The following is a 17,895-nucleotide window of genomic DNA, read 5'->3' as shown; positions in this document are numbered from 1 at the left end:
AGCGAATCGGCAGCACTAGCGATTGCCGCGATTGTTATTAGCTTCGTTGGCGTTTCTGCTGTTGTTAAGGGATAATCATGTTGACTCAGATCGCCACTACTCTGACACTATGGCGTCCGACGAGCGGCAGCGGCTCGACTCATGCTGAGGAAAAGTTTGTCGTTGTTTGTGCGCTCATCAATGAAGAGACGTCAGTAAGTTCGGCTGTTTGCGGGGGTGGCTTGAAAACCCGGAGATGTGCAGCTTTGCTTAACATTTAGGGGGCGAAGGAGCGTCGCGTACGGCCCTCGTTACGCTCACTGGAGTAGAATAAAACTCAACAAGATAATCACTGTGTGATCACCATAGTTAGAAAAAAAAGTACGCCGTTCTTTTGAAATTTACTAATGACACATGGAGATATTTTACAGGGGCGTCAAGATTACACGAGCATCTGTACGTTACTGTGCGTGTCCCAAGAAACGGAAAGAACGTCGTGTCATTTGCCATGCGCTGAATGATGTCATCGAAAACTTCAAATTGGCGATGGCTACTTTTGTAGGCCATTACGAATACAACGGCGCCCCTGGAGTACAGGTGTAAACTTTTGGTCAGTTATATAGTATAGATAGTATGAATAGTATTTCGTTCAAATAGCGGTAAGCCACATACGTTGACTAGTATTCATAATAGATCTCCCAGGGCACAAAGCCAATCTGAGTCCCGCATTGCCCTCGTTCCACCAGAAACTGCATTATTATGTAGGATTCACCATTGGTTTACTCAACGGCCACATAATGTACCCAGCTTTCTACTGATACTGCTCCTAACGGTAACCAGAAACGCGGTCATTTTTTTTTTTTGTTTAATAGTGTTTTTCAAACATTTTATATATCCGTTTCGAAAATAAGCCCGTTAGTTGTTAGCGGCCGCTAAAAGCTAACGGGCTTATCTTCGCTGAAAAATGAAATCGTCGACTGCAAAGTTGAGTCTGTGCGACTACTGAAAAACAGTGAATTTATTATAGTCGTTAGCAAGAGATGACAAACAAAATAGATAATCAGTTCAACGGTAGAATAACAGAATAGTAACTTTTATCGTTATATCTCTAGCGGACAACAAGAGATCGATGAGCGGGTGGCGCTACGTCAACGATGATGCATGCCAATGCTTCGTCTGCTGACACAATCCGGGAATATTCATTGAATGCTAAGTAATTTTCAGTTCATTTCCCCGAACTTTCTTTCTCGTAACTGAACTATTATGATCATAGATTCATGCTAATGAAGACATTGTTTTCCCGTAATTAAATTGAATAACATCGAAATAATGATCGATCGACCGACACGGCATGTTTGGCTTCTGCTGTTGTTATTATCGTCGCCAGAGTGATAGAATAACAGCCAACAAACGACATCTATTTTGTCCATATATTGTGATCCATGAGGCCATTATTTCACATATGCTTGCAATAAACACGAAAACTGATTTCAAATTATCACAGTAATAAATACAATATAATTAGAAAATATTAATAAACCCACAGGTACTTCGCTTCATATCTTCAATAACTTGTTCCATATTTGCAATTTATAGAAAAAAAGTGAGATTTAGAGAAGTATTTGTATCGCTTATTTCTAATAGAGCTACAGCATTAACTAATATGTTCATGTTAAAACTGGCACGACAATTAAATAAATTATAATTTAAACTTGTTAAAAATTATAAGGGCTTTCCAGAATAGGCGAACGCTAGCTTTGGTCATTGATAGATAGATCATTTGTGAGCCAAACGGTAGACAAAGCAGAGCGAACCAATAGCCGCCGTCCATTCGCGCCTCTTGTCAAAGGCTCTGCATACAGTCTCTATGTGAAACAGAACACGGGGGAAAGCAGAATAACCTAGAGAAGACGATCGAACTAAAAAATACGGGAAGTACTGGATGAAGCAAAAACCATTTCATTAGTAAAGCGTAGGCAAGGATAAATTATAGCGAACATTATGAAAGAGTAGTTTTTTCGGTAACATGTGTCGTACATAAAAAATGTATTTATACGCTTAACTCGTTCAAATGCACGAAAGTAAAGAAGATCTGTATATAAATAATGCGAATCCAAGAACGTAATCTAGTCATCGTTAACAACAGGTAAAATGAGCAGATCCATAAATGCATGATATAAGGTTCGAAATATACTTAGCTAAACTTGTAACAGGTTTACATCTGGAGGCGCAGAACCGTATGGAAAAAAGACAAGCGTCAGCTTAGACCGTAATCCCGTATGGAAACTCTGGATCCGATGTCTAAAGTCAAATGTTATGCTTTGCTGCTGGGAGAAGAGCTAGTTGTAGCCAATATTATCGGAAAGCTCCTTGATTTTACGGCAGTACAATAAGAACAATTCAAAATTTTCGATCATCTATAATTATATTGGACATAGGGACAACTACATAAGGCTCCCCCTCGAACTACCATAGATGTATGTTCGCCTGATACCCCACTCTAGTTCGTCACATATAATAATAGCTTGCTTCTGTTTTTACAGAATATGTTATTAGATCATTAGAAAAACTTACGTCGGTTTCTATCGGCCGGTGTCGTCGGTAGGCAGTTTGCTGCCGGCGTCCGGGTTCAAACCCACACCACAGTGAGTCCTTAAGCAAATTGGTTACCCACTAAGCTAGCACTTGAAAAGGTTAAAAAATACTGATAAATAACTACCGTGCGCTTTTATATTACGCGTTGATTTTAATCAGATTGAACTCTGCGCATCATGCGGTATTGATAATAATATACAGCACCGATTCAGGCATCAAATTAGACCCGCGCTCTCAGTCCAGCGTGCACTTGTGTTTCTTACATTCGAAATAAAATATTGAAAAACGTTCCATGGCTATTCAAATTAAAAAGTATATGCAATCATCAAGAACCGTGTGGCAAGGCCACAAACCGAAAATTGATCAGACCGTACATTAAGTATTTAAATAGAAGAGGTTTCAACTAATGAGCCCATTCCAGCTATATGTTAAATAAGAAATTATAAATTATTTCTGCCGTACAAGCATATATATATAACACGCTTTGATATGGTTTGTAAAGAGTTTTCTCCAGCGAAGGATGTGCAGATTTGACATGTGAATCAGAAAGGGTTATAGTTACATATGTATATGTCGGACTACTGGAGTAGTTAGACATTGTTGAAATTGAAAAAAAAATCATTTTTGAAAAAAATACCGCCACTGCAGAAATTGTTGTGAATTTTTTGGCAAATCTATAAGCGCCGAGTTAATTTCTGTATAAGCTTAGTCAATTTGAAAGACTGAAAATACACCCAAAAATAAAAAAAATCTTTCCACCCATTTTCAGAACTGCTGATTTGGTCTGTCAGCACCACATTTGTGTTTTCGTTAGAATGGACGGACCGATGACAAAAAAAGCAGCTTTTGGCGGTGTGACCTTTTGGCAAGGTAAAGAACACTCCCGTAATCAGCGAGCCTCTGTTACAGGTCAGAATGCCTAATGTGGGGGGCGGGAATACTTAGCGCGCCACGAGCAGGCTTTCGTTAGGTATACAGATGTATAATCAGGACAGGCAAGTTAAACATCGTAGTTATATACAACCAGTATACCTACAAACTAAATAGATCATTGCTCATAGTCAGCATCACACGTATAAACCAGAAACGATGGCTATTTAGAAGTTCACTTCAAATACTCGCTATTCTAGGATTTTAATGTGATTATTCCTTAGTTTATTTAAAATGACAGTAGCACATGTTCATATAATATTTTGTATTTCTTTTGTCATATAGAAAATTATATAGCCAATTGATATCCATTTAGATTGTGCAATTTCTCATGAATAGCTGGCCTTCTGAGTGACAACACAACTACCGATTTGATTTAGTAAAGCAATTGATTGCTGAAATTGAGGTCTTCAGTATTTTTCAGTTAATTTAAAAACGGATCTAGCTTCATTCGATAGAAGTCATTTAGGTCAGCAGCATAGGGTGGAAACGCGTACTAAACATCTCCCTTTGACTAATCCTTTTAATAAAACAACTGATCAAGATTTTAAAATAGAAAAAAACGTTGTGTTTGTGACACGGAACTTCATTGCCGTGGTACTATCTATCGGTGAGAAAAACCAGGCACATCATATTGTTAGGCTGGTTAATCGTTAGCGATAGGTTTCCGCGATGGGTCAGTGGTATGGACTTTCCTATATAATATAGAAAGATCGTGACCAGTTTAGGTTCAAAACCGAACCTAAACGCATCTTAGTTTATGCGGGGAGTCAGCCATATGAAACGATGCCTAAAGATCTGTGTGCTTAAAGATAAGCGGCACGTGACTGGTTCAAATGCGTTATGATCTCGATGATTTTGGATGCAATATACAAAAGGCGATAACGCGCGCCAGATCAAATACCAGAAATTTTGGTAATAGCTTCGAAAACTTACTTTGGTTCATTTCGGTTTTCGGTGATGATGATGACGTTTTACTTTCGCTTGTGAGCGGTCCCATATTATCAATAGCATTCGACCAGTATTGTACACACCCAAAAGTTGTTCTCTTATAACGTCCTTTTGTGAAACCCAAAATTTCCAGCGCAAATCACTATGTTAGAGGCCTATCCTCTAACATAGTGAACGCAGGTTATTCTAAAGCGATAAAGAAGCAAATCTATTTACGGGATTTTATAACATCCTATAATGTTTTCTCAACTTGTCCTCTACCTCAGCCTACATGGTTTGGGTTCGACGTCCGGTATCAATCAGACTGCTGGTTTCCAGCACAAACCAAATATGCCCCCGCCCGCAGATTCAAATCCAGGCCACCGCAATCTCCCAGTAACCCCCTGTATGGTCCTAATCTACCACACCCACCTACATGCAAGTTGCCCTGCACCACCGACGCTATTAGGTGTCTGTGTACCTATTTTGTGCCGTCTTAAGATCATTATATCGAACTGCCAACAGATGAATAAATACCCGTAATAATGCAGTGGTAACGCATTTTCCTATTAAACTGAAGAATATGTGGAGTGGGCAAGCTTCAAAACTGAACGTAGACACAGCTTATTTCGGGTTGGGGCAATGCTTCACAGCGGTGTCCCACCTAAAACTCGAAAACTTTTTTTTAACAAACATGTAAAAAGTCAGACGATCAATCGAAATCGAATTTATAGTCATCGTATACGGCTAATCATACACAGACCAAGATACCCTGAGGACGGGCGTTCCACCTGGAAAGTTTAGGCGGAAAAGCTCGTCGATACTACTGCAGATGTTGTTGTTGCTGTTGCCTGTACTTGACGGTGCGTAGTAGGTACTCGGGACTCGGTAGTCGTCGGTTGTCTATGATATTCCAAGCAGGGAGATGTCCATCGACGTGGAAAATGAGTTTTTGTCTTGCTATTCGCCACTGCTTGGAGCCGGCATTGCTGCTACTGCTATGGGAACGCTTACGGCTTGGCCCACGATAGTTCCCCGAATACAGCGCCTCTCACAAAAACACCGGCGGTACTCGCACGCGGATGGCTGTCTTTGGATCTGTCCATGTGAATAACTGGACTTGACTGGGGAAGAGAACTGCAACCGTATGCAGTGCTGCCAGCTCCATCTAGTGGGAGAGACCAGCTGAAAGGACAGGCAGTAGGAGGCTACAGAGCAGGTTGACGGGCGCAGCTGCTGAAGCGAGAGACGGAGTCTGAAGACAAACGAAGACGAAGAAAGAACCAAGACAAACGAGAGAGGAAAAAAAGAAGACGCCGAAAGAAAGATAGAACGAACTTTTTTACGCCCCCACGAAGACCGGCCTAAGAGTCAACAGGAGGCGATGAAGAGGGTGAGGAGGATGAAAAAACCGCCCGCTTTTAGGGGAACGAACGTGGGGTAAAGGACTTCAGCGACGGGTGAGCGAAGGCCTCGGCGAAAGTTGGAAGTACCGCGGTGGATGCGGACGAAAACGAACCTAGGCGTGAGGAGGTGACACTGAAAAGGCGAAAGGACCTATATATATATATATATATATATATATATATATATATATATATATATATATATTCAAGTCAGAATATAAAAGTCATAAGAGGCGAAGAACTCGGAGCTGCTGCTTTCCTTTCCGGCCCGCCTCGAATCCATCTAAGCGTCAGTCCCGTCAGTCTTGAATCATCTGCTGGGTCTGGCACAACGATGGCCGGACGGGGGCTGCGTTAAGGGACAAAAAAGAGGGATTGAGAAACAGATAAGTAAAATCGAGATACGCGTGTATGTGTGGGTGTCTATTGGTGCCTGTGAAAACGCGTGAAGGGAGAGGCTATATGAAACAAGTTTTGAGTAGAAAAAACAAAATGGAGCCCGAGGGGGCGGACGCGAGGGGTTGGATAGGGGTAAAGATTGGGGATTATTTGGATTTGTTACAGAAGCTGCTCCCGCCGGCCCGCAGTGCGTCTAGCATTGGTGATCACAGTACTCATACAGTAGCCTGAGCCTTTCAGATAAAGCTGTGGATTTCCGTTCCAGGCAGAGTGACAACTAGAACTTGACAGAAAAAAATGTTGAAAGCGTGGCAGGTAACCGTGCGACGTAGAAATGGCCTTGCTATTACTTCTCTTTTAATCAAACGATTCAATATAATCATACATAGAATTTGCGCTTTGAAGATAAGGCTCAAAAATTGAGCAAGTTATAAATAGAGAGGCAGTAATTATACGGTTTTGGTTTTTTGCGTGGCCATGTTATTATCCTAGGCTATAATGCGCTTGCTGTAGGACACCAAGCCCGGCAAACAGGTACAATGATTAGCCCGTCCTTTAGGAATATAGGTTCCACTCGTAATGTGCCTTTACGTTGTTTTCGGTTGAACGTCGTTTCGAGGCTCAACGGAGAAAAAGCAAAGCAGCCCAATATGCCTTGTTTTTGGCGCTGTTGCATGTTATTTGGAATAGTTGTGAAGATATTTTTTAAAGGTTAATGTAATGCACGTGTGAACGATACAAAAAATCATACATCTATGAGAGATTACAATAATATTATAATAAAATAGTATGCTTACCAGTTTGACCAACCTTGTTCAGACGGTAGATAAGCGGTGGCATAATCGAAAAATTATAAAGCTAGGAATTAGAATTGTCTTTGATTGTCTTCATCGTTTAATTAAATTAAATGTCAGATCAATAGATATTAGTTGATTATTTCGAGTCAGTAATTTAAAGTACATCTAATACTCATGTAGGTACAAAATAAAGTTTGAAAACTAAACGTTTCAAATTATGGTCAAATACATCACCACCTGAAACATAACTATCTAGCCATTCTTGCAGCTTACGTTCCAGTACTTATCTATGCCAATATCACTCTAAATTCATAACGAAATTTTGAGATTTCTGTATATCGTCAATCGATTTTTTAATGTTAAAATTAAAATTTTAGGATTTTGTTTTCAAAATTGAATTTCAGCTTAACGCAATCGTTCGTTAGTCATCGTATTGACTATTATCGTATCAATGGAAGTCTCTCTACTCTCCAGGTAACAACAATTTCTGCATATGCTCTAACATACTCACATACTATATATATGTAAATAGTGTCAGCCGCCTGGATATATATCAACTAGCTATCTCATCTAAAAGTGGACGCCGCCCATCATATGTGCCACCCAAAGTGACCGTCAACAAATCAAGCCATGGGAACCTACGAGCAGCTTAAAGGTGGCAGGCCTGCTGGCTGGTCATATCAACAACACCCACACGACAAGCGGCGTTGCGAGATAGAACTCAAAATCAAAGGGGCGGAGCCCCCCGCCGATCGGTATTGGCTTGCACGTGCGCCCGCTGCAGACTGCCATAGTCAGAATCTGTTTCCGCCGCAGTAGGAAAAGAATTTAGGATATCGTAGCACGTTGCACATTAGTGACTCGTGAAGCATCAATGCATCAAGACGACGCTCAGCTTAATCTACTAACGTGAGTTCATCATGAGCGTGACAGGCTTACCGTTTGCGGACCGTGAGTCTCATTGTGTTAGCTTGCGACTGCGAATGAATTTCGCCACCTTCAAAAGTATTTTCTCTACTTTTAAGTAGGTAGTATTATGATTATCTATATCGTTCTGATTATCTTTACTACAATGCGCATTCGACGGCGTGCTTGTTAAGTAGAATATTAAAAAAGGAAAAGTTATCTATAACGGGGGAATATAACAAGAAAGCATACTTTTTTTTTGATACATATTTTTTTTTTCGCCTTTATCGAGCCCGTTAGTGTATTTAAGTGAAAATTTGAATTTTTTTGAAACTTAAAAAATTGTATTACCTCAAGCTATATGTGTATCAATGAAAATGTCACCTGTTCCAGTACGCGCAACAAATCTGAATACATCATGTTAGAGGCCATCATTATTTAGCACACCGTTTCTCGTATTACCAAAATCCTTAAAATCATGACAGGTATATCTCATTGGCATCTATAGACCATACGACTGATGTCACTGATTATCGTTCTACGGGCCATGATAAATCTGATCAGATTTCCTCTATCTGTGTGGTCTTGCCACCTGTACTCTTAATATCACAGTTTTTGGTTCCTACAAACATTTGCCATTGTTGCCACCCTCCTATAATTACGCAAACGTACAGTACATAGTAAACGTATGTCATATTAGTAATGTCAGCTTCATTATATATAGATGCCAGGCCCAGTAGCGTATGCTGTGCTTATGTTTTTTCAGCGTCAAAGCTTCCGACTGAGGCTGAATTGTTGCATTTTCTTTGATCGATTCATTTCAACGAACTTCCTTTCTAAATTGCCTGAATGTGTATTTAGTGTACCTCAATATATCAACAATGTCTTTATATCCGCAATTATGTTCGTCAGCTTCTCCGATATGCGACAAACGCGTTTTGCAATAAACTAACCAATGACGTTTCTGATATCCTGCTGTTCAGGCGTAATAACAAGCTTAGCAAATCTAATTTATATACACAATAGGTATTTGCACTTTACAGACGTCGTCTACGACGAGCAGTCTATCTAGCAGTTAGTGGCGGACAATTCAAAGGCGAAGAGATTATTTGTTCGGTATACACGACGCCGTATGCATCTGTTGTATGCACAATGTACCAAGCAGTAGTTTATCCTAGGAACGGAGTGTACAGTTGACACACAAGTGGACCTTTTCCTTCCATTCATTTACCACACTTATTCTGTGGATTCGAGCGTGGCTTGAACAGTAATAACAATACAATGAGCTAAAGTGACTAGAGAGTAAGGAGCGAACGTTCATTGCAACTACCATCCCCCGTTCACAATCTAAAACTTAGGCCTCCCTAGACCTTCCCTAAAGATGGGCATTCTATATAGTCCTTTTGGTGCCTGCGGTAACACCACATGCATTTGAAGAGTGCGCCACATTCGCCAGTGGCGCGCTTTTCAAATACGGCTCTGACAAACACCTTTAGTACAAGAACAGCTTTTCTATCGCCCGCATTGAATACTTTTCCCCCCAATCCTACCCACGATGAGCAGGTTTATCCTCTGAGACAGAACCGCTACCAGTCGAGCCTACAGAACCCCGGCTAACGCAGCTCTCATTGCCATTGTACTAAGCTAAACTAGTTTGCAGAGCGTTTCCACTGCTGGCTCAAAATGTGTCGACAGTCGCGCAGGAAACCAGTTTCGAGGTCAACTATAGCGCACACAAAAACTGTTACCTGACAGGACGCAGAATACTCCTTGTCAGCTACTTTCGTTGCGCTGATGTGGCGATCGATTCGATATCAGTACGGATCCCAACTGTTATAAGGTAGAGGAGACGAACGTGAAAGACGCTTAACGACCACACAACTACAAACTCGTGAGGTTGCTGGTGGACAGCTTCCACAGCTTAGGGCTGGCCTTCACCCTTATCTCTATGATCTGGGAAATTGGTACGGGGCTGTTACCGGTAGACGACGCCGGAGGCGCCCCGCTGTTGCGCTTATTGGCATCACTCAGTCATTCTGTTGTGGCGACGGGTAAGAGTGCAGCAATATCGAGAAGCGATAGATTAAAAGAAACGCTGTTTGGTCTCAGGAAGTTTCTGACCGGTAGAAATAGCTACGCAAGGGAGGTAAAACTCTTGAGGTGGCTACCTATACATATATAGGCTTTGGGATCGTCGCTTTCTACCTAGCCTTCACTCACCACTTTCGAAGGACCGTGAATCATCCGCCATTGTTCTACGATCCCCTGCGTGCTGACATTAGCTAGCGAAAAACTAAGTCTTCAACAGAAACGTAATTGATGAGAACTTTGTGTTTGAGTGACGATTGGTACATCCAATATGACTTTTCCGCATCTACATTCCACACTGTCAGTAAATATGCATGCAGAAATTCTTCGATTTTTTTTTTGTAGCACAAATACACTGTGTAGTAAAGTCTAATGATATATGGGATGTTAGTGCAAGGGCAATTTTTAGGAACGCTAATCCACTCATATTCAGTATTATCGTGCAAGCATTAGTATATGCATCTATGTTTAATGTCAAGCAGCGATATTCGAGTGGCACACCTACATGGACAATCACTTTAAAAAAATCAGCTCATTCCCCCACCGTTTATATCAATTGAGCAAAAAAAAGCCGGACTGTGCCGATATTATATCAAAATTCGATCGTATACAGCGGACATCCATTGCTTCATATCTGTAAGATCTAAATAATAAACACTTATTGTTAATAAACCAAACTTGTATTGCGATATATTTGATCAAAAGGGATGAAACTTTGCGGGCCTTATGGTCGGACTTACAGGCAGCTACAGAGCCAATAGGTCTCTCCGCATAGTTGAAAATTCAACAAAGGATATGAGTCTACTTTAGAACGGAGATGGTCACGTATTACTTCTATGTTAAGTAACGTATACTATTTCAGAGAGCAACTTTGTGCTTGCTTAGGGGTATTGGCGCATTCATACCTGCGCCTGTTAGCTTACCTCTGTTACCTCTGCAATACATTATTTTTCATACGATCATGAAGCTGAAAGTGAAGTTAGTTCATCTAGTATTTCATATATGCTAATGATAGGTATAAAGTCATACTTTGGTAGAAGAAAACATTTCGTTGCAGAATCGCGCACTATGTGTGCCAAGGTTTTGTTTGGCCATATCTTCGTGATCGCATTCTGCTGTATTCCCAGATGAGACCAACAAAGCTTTGTAGTCCAGATGATAACCCCGTGCTTACGAAAAACTGCTGCGATCATTCAACCAAGAGTATCCATGATCAAAAGCATTATGTGGACTCAAATTTTTTTGAGTCAGTTACTTCATAAAAGAAGTTTTGAAAATTACGAATTCATCAGACCGACATCGTCACGGTCTACGTTTACATCGGGAAACCCGTTCTACTCTTAGCGTCAATCTTCCATTCCAACCTCGCCCTAATTCGCTTACCCGTGTCTGTTCGACTGAGTACACGGAGCACCCAACAACGAACAGGTTCTCAGGGTTAGAAAGCGCAACAGAAAAAGAAGCAGCGGCAGCACTGTCTGAAGGACTGTATAGACCGCGTGATCGGCTGCCGTGTAGCTTCTCAATTTCGTTCGACAACGACGACTGCAAGAAGAGAGACAGAAAACGGATGTCTCACTCCATGACAGGCCTTTAGCTTGTTCGCAATTCATGAAATCTTCTTGCATGAAGGCGCGGGAAGAGACTCGCGTCTCCACTCGTCTTCGTAAGATGAACGCGACGAGGCCGAACGAAGAACATCCATTCGGTTAGTCGACTGTCTCAAGCGCACAACAGCAGTCTACGCGGGAGCGCGTCAACAGGTAGACCCTGTCCCAAAGAAAGAAAACAACACGACAGCAACGCCATTGCCACTGCCTCGCGTGGATGGCCGGAAGCGAGATACAAGAAGTACGTTTATCCACACACACCTACGAACACGTACACACACACTTCTGTCTGTGTGCAGAAAAATACCTGGCATAGCTTGCGTTTATTCACACTTGGCAGTGGTCGCTGCATTATGGCCTGGTAAGGACTATTGGAAAGGCAAAGTTGGACAGTCATAGGGCGAAACCTCGCTACAGAGAAAGACAGCCAAACCTAAATACTAGTCTTCTACAAAGACGTCCACACAGGGCATAAGCAAGACAAGCATAAATACAACCATAGGCTAGCAGACATGTCGATCTAAGCGGAGACCCACACTCGCAGGACACATTTATTTTGTATAAGGAAGGACGACAGCCTGTTCTGCACGCGCGTTCCGCGATGCTGGCGTACGTTGCATTGACATCAACACTAGTGCAAAGAATGCAAAGACAAGATGTCGGGAACCATCTACAAAGTTGCACTGTATTGTAATCTACCATCCCTGTAGCAAAACCTGTAAGACCTTATGACGAAACCTGAAGGACAGGCGATGATGAAATTATTCTTGATATTGTTGTATCAAATGAAGTACGCATCGTTGACGATAATCTATGGACGCTTGTGGGTCTAAGTAAAAGGATGTGTTCTACTAACTTGATCTCTCAGATGAAATGTTACGGTAACAGGTCCTAAGAATCTCTTAAGTTTTTAGACAAGTTGCGTATAAGTTATTTAGAAATAAGATACTCATCTATATTTTGCTAACTTGATTCAGGTTAACAAAATCATTGATATCATCGATTTTCTCGGTCAAGCTAAGGTTTTCCTAAGCGTTCCTAATTTATTATGTAAAAGTATGGTTAATTATAGACTATCAACACTCTAACAGTGATCATAACTAGACGATAAGAAAAAGAGTGACGATACCTTATCATGCCCGCAGATCTGATGGGTTCCAATTCGCACGTAGATCCACTCCGTTTCGCGATGGGTATCAGCTGTCTGACGAAATGGCTAACGGCTGTGTTGGAGGTCAAACTTGAAACATTGCTTTAGATCCGATGGAACAAAAACACCAATTTGTAGCTCTTAAAAACGGAAAGCTCTTTCGAGACCTAAGTGTATATATATGTACTATGACCATAATTTAACGTCGTCGACGATATTTTCCTGATTCCACATCTGGAACCAACAACAGAACCACCGCTTTATGAGTTAAACTCGTAAATAAGCTGAATTTTCTGTGCGTAAAAACACGGCTTGTCCTCAATCCATTTACATAGGATTCTGTACGGACGGCCGCTCGTTTTTGCCGACTAAGTTCTTTTGATATTTTCTCTGGTCCTGACCCTTATAAAAAATCTTTTTTTCCGCCCGATGATCGAACGCATTGCCCGCGTAAGACGTATTTTTGCAATTTATTTTCCCTGATGACTCTATCCGATCGCCTCCCTATTCTGCAGTCTCGCGTCCAATGGACGAAGCCGGGTCCACTGCAAGTCAACAGAAAAAGAACTACAAAAAAATTGTTGGGCAGCGCACTACAAACCCCTAAATGCCCCATTGTAATGGCCTTCTTGACCGACCGTCCAAACAACCTTAGCCTGCCTGTCTATTTCTTAGACTTTGTCGAAAGCCCCCTGTGTCTTGTGTGGCTAGCCGCACCCTTCTATGATATTTACAGAGTTATCATAAATCACAACGTAACACAAAAACAGTGAGATTAGCTGTCCAACGACGAGAGAGACACGGAGAGTCCAAGAGGAGAGTGAGAAAACCCCCGGGCGAGAGCAGCGCGAAAGGTTTTAACCCGCCACTAGCGCCGCCTGGACATCCCAAGCGACTGCTCACAGGGGTTCTAAGCTGGAAGCGCTTTTTTGACTCTTTCATTACTCTAAGCCGATCGAGGCCATTGGCCAGTGTATCGATCGACCGGTGCCATGACGCAAAACACATCCATCTGAACGGCAAAGGGTTCAAGATGGACTGACTTTTACCTTTAACAACGACTAATTCTATTTGATTTCACCTCTTCTGGGGCGTCGCATAGCGAAGATCGCGACTCAAATGAGAGCGGTCAAGGAACCGATCCAAGGAAACAATAAGGTCTAAAAAGTAGCGCCGAGGCAACACGTTGAGCCACTCTGCCAGTGACGGACTGGAAGAATTCGCTATCATTTGCATTATTCCAATTGCCCCAAAGGTGCAACAGCGTCAATAACACTCAGGAGAATGGCGCAACGCCCAAAATCTAGTGATATGAACAAAATGTCGCGTATAATGGAAACAGCGTTTCCGTTACAAACACAAATATTAGCACACTTCACTGTAAGCGAGACGCCAATGACTTCAGTTTCATACGTAGAAGTTGAATTCTTACTAAATGATAGGGGATTCTGACATGATTCAAAACTCAGATCATGTTGAGCTTGGTGGCATGGAAAGATACGCAATTATTGATATCGAAAACATTTCGAGTGACGAAGACTCTAAACGAGATCTTAGTAGTCATATCGATTAAAAGTAGCCAATCACCTGGTCATCAGATGTAGATAATGGAGATAAGATTCACCTTGCTTGCTATTCACCCTAAAAGCAGACCATCAGGTCTGCTTTTTTCCTATTTTTTTTTTACATAGGGAAGAACGCATATCAATACGAGATCTGGACGCGACAGTTACACGTGTTTTGCAAGCAGATGTTTTACGATACTCAAAAGCTTAGAATTTAAGGTAAATTCGCCTCTCAGCTACAGCAGGATGAATCCTTGCTCAGTTTGAACAATTGCCTCGCCGATGACGTACCTAAGCCCTGCGGTACGATTTGAAACATCAACAAGGTCGAATGCACGATAGATCTGTTTTAAAGTCATCGATGTTTAGATAGATATTCGAAATAGTTCTTCAGAGCTGAATCGCGTGGGAAGTTAAACGTATAACTTGAGGTATAACGTAATATAAAGACCAATCCACACAGCTTCAGTAATATCACCAATTGTTTTTATCCTCTTCTGAAGATGGAACTTAACACACTATCACAATGCCACGGTCGCACTGGTCATAAGTAATAACAGCTCTTATTTTGTAGATCTTCTTTTTGTGCGCTTCTTGAATTCTACTCATTATATATTTAGCTGTATAATAAATAGATTTTTCATTAGATGTAGTCAATAAGACCACGTCCCTTTTTGCCACCGTCTTCGAGTATATGTTCCCCGCAGAATCCACTGGTTGTGCTAACATAGGGAACGTTTAACGCGGTTAGTTCGAAATACCCTTCATTAATATAGTCCTCAAGCCACTTAGGCGTTCATCTTTTTAATTTGCTGGGTCTTTCATGCTGGAAACTTTGTTTTGAAAAGTGGCCTTACCGAGAGCATACCGAGCATACTTAAAGCATACCGAGATGTGGCTTACGCCTAGTGTATCTAGATCGTCGGCAGTGTGGTATCGGTTATTCTAAGGCTAGATACAATTCTTAACGTACTGATGGCTTCCAACCGAATCGCTAAAATGGCATCGTAGATGTTATAAGTACTTGTCGCCTATATTGCGCTGGTTGAGAATCTACACGGAGTAGCTCACCAAATCAACAAACACTAGCAGAAGGAAAATACAATACAGCCCACACAATAGCCTTTTGTTATTTTGTCCGCATTTTCTTAACAGATAATAACATGAGTAACGTGACAGGTAAACAATCCAATTTTTCCTCGTTCCGAAACACCATCCATCCATTAACGTAGACGTAAGCATTCATCTGTTTGTTACTAGTGTGAGAGGTATTTAAGAGTTGATTTACAATATACACGTTATTGGACAAAAAAAATATTATTTGGTGTTTTCTGATACCGGAGACATCTTTAACGTTTGCTTCAATGCGGTTTCTTCATTAAAAACTAAATAACAAAAAATAGTCGTATACAAGCATGGCACTTATTTTCAATACATAATTATAATATTACATAATTGCTCAACCCTTTCGGTGATAGCCACTTCTAATTTGACCTTGAATTCAGAACATTAGCCGGTTACGTTAACTAAAAACAAATGTTTATTATACATTTTCTGTTTACACCAAATCAACTACCAAAGTAAAAGTATTACAAACTATACTGTATCTGCTAAAACTTGCTCCATATATTATAAGTACGAAGGCATCATATCCTAGTTTATGAGCCGATTGTGCTTTTTTTTTTTATTATGGGTCGTATATAATATACACAACATTGATCTGCGATAAATTCTTTTCAGGCTGTTCTATATGCGAGGGATGAAAGCGGGAAATCGGGAGGGTGGTAAGGCAAAAAGGAAAGAAGACTAAGATACGCGGGCGAGAAGTGTGGGGAGGCAGGGGCTCGGGGGTTAAATAAGCCCTCCCTGGCGATGTCGGCGCGGGTAGTGGCGGCGGCGCCGCTCTATTGGCTGACCTGTCAACTTCGTCTCGTAATCCTCATCCACCTTTATAGGCCCGTTGGCTCCCAACCTTTGGGGTCTCTTGCTTCAATCCAACCTTCACTTCCAGTTTACCCTGTTATCCCAGTTGGTACGCGCCCGCTAGATCCTGTCTTCATCCTTCTCCTTCCCTCTCTGGCTCAATCCAACTTCGCCACATCCATCTCTCTTCGATCGACTGGCAGCCGCAGCGGCGGCAACGGTGGTGACGCCGGCGGTCGGGCAGCAACTGCTCGCCCAAGCGTCGTCTTCCTAGCGCCGGCGGGAGCCAAGTCTATGAGCAGTAGTAGCGGCATGGGCAGAGGTAGCCGAAACGCCGGCAGAGCAGCAGCCGGCGCGAACATCCGCAGACAGAATCACTCGAGCGAGTGATGCGATGGAGATGATGTGGTGCCACCGCTCAGACACCCCCTAGGGTCGTCGGCTGGGAAAACCGGTCGAGCCGAAGTTTTTTTCCTATCCGTAGCCTTCCCTCACTTCACATCCTCCAACCAGCTCCCTGACTTGCTCATTCTCTTCCACATCTCCTCGCCTCCATGGTTCGCCTTATAAGAACAATCAACTGCCAGAAGGGATACGGCGGGGGTAAGTCGAGGGGTCATCCTGGGAGAGGATCTCCATGATACGCAGATCTAATAGCAGTAGCAGCAGGAGTCGTCAGGAGCTGTTTGCTACTGTTATTATTGTTATTAGTTTCTAGAAGAATTTTTTCTAAACTACATCTTGACTTTGAAAATAGTTCAGCCTTGAGTCTCGACAATAGGACATACCGAGAGAGGGAACAAATCAATAAAAAACTGTTAGAACCAAACTGCGATGTTGGGGTGTTTTCGAGTTACCCAATGGAGAAGTGTGCTTCTTTTAACAAAGACGATTTATTCAGTGATGCTACGTTATTTTTCTTGTATGATAGTACTGCTTAGAGTAAGCCGCACTTTTGTCGATCTAATATGGCGTAGGGTCAATCTCATTTAGTTGGCATAAAAAGTGTTTTACACATAGGCATTTCAAATAACAATATACAATTATTTTAAAAATCAATAACTGCATCAATATTCATGATGTATAGTGGGCAGACAACCTTTGAATGAGTGTTTTACTTAAAGCTAACCCGCCTTGAGCTGAATTATTCGCTCGCACGACCGATGTCTCGGGAACTTCATGATGCTAGAAAGAGCGATTGCGTGCATACGGCTCACTAAGTGAACTTTCGGGTTTGGAACAGCGCATCTTGATGATATTTTCTACACTGCTATGGTAATTTTCCACTAACTCTGTTTTGAAAAAAAAAAAAAAGATTTGAAAGCATGCCTTCTTTCCACGTTTTTTTAGCGTAAGTCCTTTATTTAATCTACAAATTTAGATGTTGGTAATGTTAGCTATGTTGTTTTGGCAACGGTTGTCACTGGCCGCCTTTAAACATATGCAGCTCAACGTGTTTGAAGGAAAGAGGCGATGTTACTGGCTTTTTTTTACCTAAATGTTTGATAATAATATTATTGTCTATCAAAAAAAAAAAAAATTGGGAATAATAAAAACAGAAGTAAAGTGGTCCGGAAATTGATAAAATTTTTGTAAAAGAATTCGATTTACTCGACA

General features: G+C 41.6%; 1 long non-coding RNA gene across 10 annotated transcripts; it reads left to right on the top strand.

Moving 5' to 3' along the window:
* The first annotated feature begins 55 nt into the window (after nt 1-55).
* Nucleotides 56-17,259, top strand: LOC111253443 (uncharacterized). Of its 10 annotated transcripts, none has more exons than XR_015316291.1 (5): nt 56-194; nt 411-576; nt 1,092-2,624; nt 3,344-3,444; nt 7,441-8,918. It is a non-coding gene; the product is annotated as an uncharacterized LOC111253443 (long non-coding RNA). The 10 variants fall into 10 exon arrangements; XR_015316292.1 differs by adding an exon at nt 16,096-17,259 and having other exon boundaries at nt 90-576; nt 7,441-7,945; XR_015316288.1 differs by having other exon boundaries at nt 90-576; nt 1,092-1,192; nt 7,441-7,510; nt 7,646-8,918.
* The last annotated feature ends 636 nt before the right edge of the window (nt 17,260-17,895 follow it).

This window comes from Varroa destructor, unplaced genomic scaffold (assembly GCF_002443255.2).
Source record: "Varroa destructor unplaced genomic scaffold, Vdes_3.0 BEIS01000006.1, whole genome shotgun sequence".
In the NCBI taxonomy this organism is placed as follows: Eukaryota; Metazoa; Arthropoda; class Arachnida; order Mesostigmata; family Varroidae; genus Varroa; species Varroa destructor.
The sequence above is the reverse complement of the archived record's forward strand: the minus strand, read 5'-3'. Positions and strand labels throughout refer to the sequence as shown.